Below are 6529 nucleotides of genomic sequence, written 5' to 3' on the forward strand. Positions count from 1 at the left end.
TTTCTTGACACATTGCGTTAGCTAGAACATTAAATGCAATGTTGAATAGAAATGATGAGGGAAGACATCCTTATATTGTTCCTGATCTTAAGTGGAAAACATTCAGTTTTTCACCGTTAAGTATAATGTTAGTTGAGAAATTTTGTAGATGATCTTTATCAAGTTGACAAATTCCTATTTCTAGTCTGCTGAGTGTTTTTATCATGAAAAACTGTAGGATTTTGTTAAATATTCTTTCTGAATCTAATGTGATGGTTTTGCATTTTTGTCTTCTATACTATATCATGTTATATAAATGAGCAAAAAATGACCTCCGTGTTTACTTGACAACAATGAGTTTATTTACTTCTTCAGAACAAACTAGTCTGTTAGCCCAAAAAGCCCCCCAGCACCAAAGTCGAATGTTTACACATCCAATTGTTTTAAAAACAGCCCAAATAAGCAGATTTTTAGCCTGAGCTTTGTGGGACTTTACCTACCCCACAAAACTATATCCAACATCTGCACTTGTAGACATAGATAAGATAAAACCCAGTGGTTATAACCCAAGCTACTGCTGACCTTTGAAGTCTGACCCAGAAACTTCCCACCTTGCTGCAGAGGCAGGTCACCTAGAAGCACAGACCAAGGATTCCTCCCACCCTCCTTTTTTCTTTTCTCTTCACTGGGGGTTCCTTTGTCTCTTCCTTTTCTAGTTGCTCCCTGCACCACTTGTCTCCGGAAGGCCTTCTGCTGTGATGGATTGCCTTAGGTATGGAACTGTCAATGTTAGTTGTTAGTTGCCATCCAGCCCATTCCCACTCATGGCAGCCAGCTTGTTGTAAGAAAATGCTGTCCCATGGTGATAACCTTTTACTTTATTAGTCCCAAACTCCTTCAAACTTACAACATACAGTATATTGAATTATTTGATTTCTGGATGTTAAAATAATCTTATATTTCTAGGATTAATCCCACTTGGTCATGGTGTCTAATCTATTTTATGTTTCTAGATTCAGTTTGCTATTATTCTTGCATCTATATTCATATGTAATATTGGTCAGTAGTTCTCTTTTTTGTGATGTTTCTATCTGCTCTGAGTGTCAGGGTAATAAACCCCTCATAAAATGACTTGGGAGGGCCTTTTCTTCCTTTATTTTTTGGAAGAGTTTATCAATTGGTAATAATTCTTCTTTAAATGTTTGGTAAAATTTACCAGTAAAGCCATCTGGGCCTGGGCTATTATTTGCGGAAAGTTTGTCAATTATTAATTAAATATCTATACTTGTTATATGTCTATTCAGATTCTCTATTTCTTCTTGAGTCAGTTTCAGTAGTTTGTGTCTTTCTGGAATTTTGTCTAAATAATCTGATTTGTTGGCTTATTTTTGTAAGTTTTGCAGTGATGTCTCTGCTATTCATAACGTTTTCACTGGCTAATTATTTTCAGAAGTAGACCACTGGGTCATTCTTCCTAGTCTGTCTTAGTCTGGAAGCTCAGCTGAAACCTGTCCTCCATGGGTGACCCTGCTGGTATTTGAATACCAGTGGCAGAGCTTCCAGCATCACAGCAACATGCAAGCCCCCACAGTATGACAAAGGGACAGACCAGAAAGATGTTTACCTGTGTTTTGTTGGCTATGCAAAGGTATTTGACTGTGTGAATCATAACAAATTATGGGCAACATCGTGAAGAATGGGAGTTCCAGAACACTTGATTGTGCTCAGGAGGAACTGTGCATAGATCAAGAGGCAGTTGTTTGAACAGAACAGGGGATACCACATGGTTTAAAGTCAAATAAGGTATGCATCCAGGGTTGTATCCTTTCACCATACTTATTCAAACTGTATGGTGAGCAAATAATCTGAGAAGCTGGATTATATGAAGAAGAACAGGGCATCAGGATTGGAGGAAGACTCATTAACAACCTGCATCATACAGATGACACAACCTTGCTTTCTGAAAGTGAAGAGGACTGGAAGCACTCACTGATAAAGATCAAAGACCATAGCCTTCTGTATGGGTTACACCTCAACGTAAAGAAAACAAAGATCCTCACAGCTGGTCGAATAAGCAACATCATGATAGACAGGGAAAAGACTGATTGAAGTTGTTAATGATTTCATTTTACTTGGGTCCACAATCAACAGCTACGGAAGCAGCAGTTAAGAAATCAAAAGACACATTCCATCGGGCAAATCTGCTGCAAAGGACCTCTTTAAAGTGTCAAAAACCAAAGATGTCACCTTAAAGACTAAGGTATACCTGACCCAGGCCATGGCGTTTTCAATCACTTCATATGTATGTGAAAGCTGGACAATGAATAAGGAAGACCGAAGAAGAACTGACGCGTAAGTGAAGAATATTGAATATATCATGAACTGCCAAAAGAACAAACAAATTTGTCTTGGGAAAAGTACAACCATAATGCTCCTTCGAAGCAAGGATGGCAAGACTATATCTCACATACTTTGGACGTGTTATCAGGAGGGATCAGTCCCTGGCGAAGGATATCATGCTTGGCAAATTAGAGACAGTCAGTGCAAAACAGGAAGGCTGTCAATGAGATGGGTTGACACAGTGGCTGCAACAATGGACTCAAGCATAATAATGACTGTGAGGATGGTGCAGGACCAGGCAGTATTTTGTCCTGTTGTACAAAGAGTCACTATGATGGTAACCGACTCGAAAGCACCTAATGAGAACAACAACATGACCAATGCTTTATTTATTACCTACTGAGCCCTATATTTTCCTTAATGTTCTGTATTAAAATGAGTGAAAGAAGAGAGATTTGTTAAAATAAAAGAGAGGATTATTTTTTTAGAAAAATTTGAATTGAGAGACAAATATAGCATTTGATGATAAGATGTTATTTTCCATCTAATTAGGGCTCCTTCTCCTTTTTTCTCATTTTTCAATCTATTCTAATAGTTCACAACAGAAAAAGCATAAAGGCTGAAATAATAAAGTAAGTAGTTTCTCAAGATTTATCTACTGAAATAAAAAATAAGTTAAATAAGTTAAATTGGAGAGTTAGGATGTCCCATGTTAGAGAATCAAGTGAAATGGGCCAAGGAGATTATTGTCAATGACTTTCAGACTTTGTGAACATGATATAGTATCAAGGTGTGGGGAAAGAACAAATCTGGTATTAGTTAAACATATGAATTTAACAAATATATATAAAATTCATATCATTTAATCCTTCAAATAATTCTTAAGGAAAAAAAAAAGTTGCCATCGAGTGAGTTCCGACTCACAGCAACCTGTAGAGGTAGATAGATATGATTATGCATCCCAGTTAACATGAAAACATATTATGTAACTTGCCCAAAGTGACATGAACAAAAACAGAATTTAAAGCATCTGACTACTGAACTTATTTTCTTAACTTCTAAATTATCTATTAACTCTTATTACTGTCATATTTTCTCTCTCATTTTATAGGGTAGTATTTCCTTTGTCATTGATGCTCATACAGTAGAAGTCACTATTTTAACCATATTCTTACTTAATCAGCTAATCAGTTAATATGTTTAGTTAGTTTACTTGCTATTTTTAACATATTTCCTCTCTTCACTTTCTCTGGTACAACTTCCACCGTTAAAGCCATTCTCACCTCTTTCTTGGACTATCACCACATTTTCTAGGTCCCTCATCTATTAATATTTATCTTCTACAGAGCTACCAGTGTAATTTTTTGTAAATGCCAGTGTGATCTAATACCTGCTTAAAAAAAGAAATCCCCATTATTTTCCCACTTTCATCATTCATTTCTTGAGATGTTGCTGTCCACAATTTCCATGGGTTTCCTTTTAAATCTCAGCAGTCACTCCCTGCCTTGTGCATTAAAAATAAGTTATTCAACTTCATGCAGTGCATCACATAATCCCTTATTTCTCTTTGCATGGAAACATCTATTTAATCTGACTCAATTCTATCCCTTTAAATAAATGTGCTCAGGAAGTTTCCCTGACCATTATGACCGCTTGCATTTAGAGGCTCCCTTCATATCTCTATACTTTTTTTGTTAATTCATTGTGTTTGCCGTATGGCATTTTGGCTGTCTGTTTAGCAAGTTGCTTCTCTTAGTTGACTGTGAGCCTCCTAAGAACAAAATTATTTGTACCTAGGGTCTATATGGCACCCTGGTAGTGCAGTGGTTAGGAGCATGGCTGCTAACCAAGAGTTTGAATCTACCAGCTGCTCCTTGGAAATCCTATGGGGCAGTTGTACTCTGTCCTACAGGGCTGCTATGAGTCACAATTGACTTGATGACAATTGGTTATGGCCTATATACCTATCCCATATTCTTTTGCAAATAGTGTGTCCACGCATACAACACACACACATATAGCACACATAATGGTGAAATTATGAAAATATTTCTGGCACTGAGCGCCCTTGCATATACCATGCATGTCTCATGACATTTCCAGAAGTAAATTTTGAACTCACTCACCCTCGTTCAATAGTACAAAAACATTACGTTTGATCCTCCAAAAAACCAAACCAAACCCGTTGCCATTGAGTCGATTCTGACTCATAGCAACTCTATAGGACAGAGTAGAACTGCCCCATAGGGTTTTTGAGGAGCACCTGGTAGATTCAAACTGCCGACCTTATGGTTAGCAGCCATACCTCTTAACCACTACACCACCAGGGTTTCCCTTTTGATCATAGTTGTATAATAATAAAGGTGTAAGTCAAGAAGTAATGGATCGAGCTTGTCAGTAATCAGAAAATAAACAATTGAAACTTTGTGTTTATTTCTGTTAAGTTGATAATTAAATCCCTGCCGCTTTTGAGTCCTCTGTTGGAACCTTGAACCTACTGAAGCCTGTCCATAAATCATGTGCTATCAGTTGAAAGAGTAAGCAAAGCAAAGCCTGTACTGGTATAAATGGCATGGAGCAGCTGTCAGTAGGAATCTTCATGCAATCTGCAGTGACATAATTATCACAGGTGTCTTCTGTCTCTGACTTTTAATTGGAGGAGTAAACAAAGCAAAACTGATTTGAGATTACTCCTGCTAAACAGTTGAATGGGAAAACCTTATCAGATTATCTTAAGTGAAACCATTAGTCTATGTTATGTCTGCTTATTTCATAGTCTACTTATGTCTTATTAGTGTCAATGCCTTTGATCAATGATGGTGAAGCATTTAGTCATATGCTTGTGAGCATATAAAAAGACCTTTGCTTTTGTACACCTCATTCGAATTTTGTGATTGCTCTACTAGAACCAACCAGTTATCGATTTTATTGTGCACGTTTTTTCAGTTTATGTATCTAAATCTTAGAACTCTTTAGGATCATGTCAGGAATTAAACGGAAGTCCCACACCGCTGACTTCAAACTGAAAGTCATTGCGATGGTGGAAGAAAAAAAGCAACAGAGCGGCAGTAAGAGTTCGAAGCTGGAGAATTTCCACTCGCGAATAGAGAAAGGAGAAAAACGGCTGGAAAAAATGAATCTGCAAAAATGCTTACACCATGGGCCCAAAGCAAAATGGCCTGAGTTGGAGAATGACTTTAAAGAGTGGATTATTTCTCGAAGGGTACAAAATCAAGCTGTATTTACTGTTGCAATTCAGATCAAAGCAAAGCTTCTGGTAAGTAAAAGAGGAACCCCAGATTTCAGGGCGGGTTTCACCTGGATTTCTAAATTCATGGAAAGGAATGGCCTTTTTATGAGAATGAGAACCACTGTAGGCCAGCAGCTGGCCAATGACTGGGAGCAAAAGAGGGTCAGATTCTGCAAATTCTTTACCAGATACCAAGTTTAGATATCTCTGCAATGGATCTAATTAATATGGATGAAATCCCAATGTCTTCCAACATTCCAGCCACCAGGACTGTAGCTGCTTCAGGTATGGGAACTGTAGCCATTACAACCACTGGGCTTGAGGGGGCTTGCTTCACTGCAGCCCTTGGTTGCATTTCGAGTAGGGTGGTTGCATTGCAAGTAGGGTGAAATTAAAGCCAATGGTGATTTTCAAGAGAGTTACCATGCCCCATGAAAAAATGCCCACCAGTGTGGTTGTTCATTGTAGTAAGAAGAGGTCGACGGACTGCAATGTCAGGAAAGTATGGGCTGTTGTTGTTGTTAGGTGCCATCGAGTCTGTTCCGACTCATAGTGAACCTATGCACAACAGAACGAAACACTGCCCCGTCCTGAGCCATCCTTACAATCATTGTTATGCTTGAGCTCATTGTTACAGCCACTGTGTCAATCCACCTTGTTGAGGGTCTTCCTCTTTTCCGCTGACCCTGTACTCTGCCAAGCATGATGTCCTTCTCCAGGAACTGATCCCTCCTGACAACATGTCCAAAGTATGTAAGACTCAGTCTCACCATCCTTGCTTCTAAGGAGCATTCTGGTTGTACTTCTTCCAAGACAGATTTGTTCGTTCTTTTGGCAGTCCGTGGTATATTCGATATTCTTCGCCATCACCACAATTCAAAGACGTCTTCCTTCTTCGTTGTCCAGCTGTCACATGCATATGATGTGATTGAAAATACCATGGCTTGGGTCAGGGGCACC

This window comes from Loxodonta africana, chromosome 4 (assembly GCF_030014295.1).
Source record: "Loxodonta africana isolate mLoxAfr1 chromosome 4, mLoxAfr1.hap2, whole genome shotgun sequence".
Classification (NCBI taxonomy): domain Eukaryota; kingdom Metazoa; phylum Chordata; class Mammalia; order Proboscidea; family Elephantidae; genus Loxodonta; species Loxodonta africana.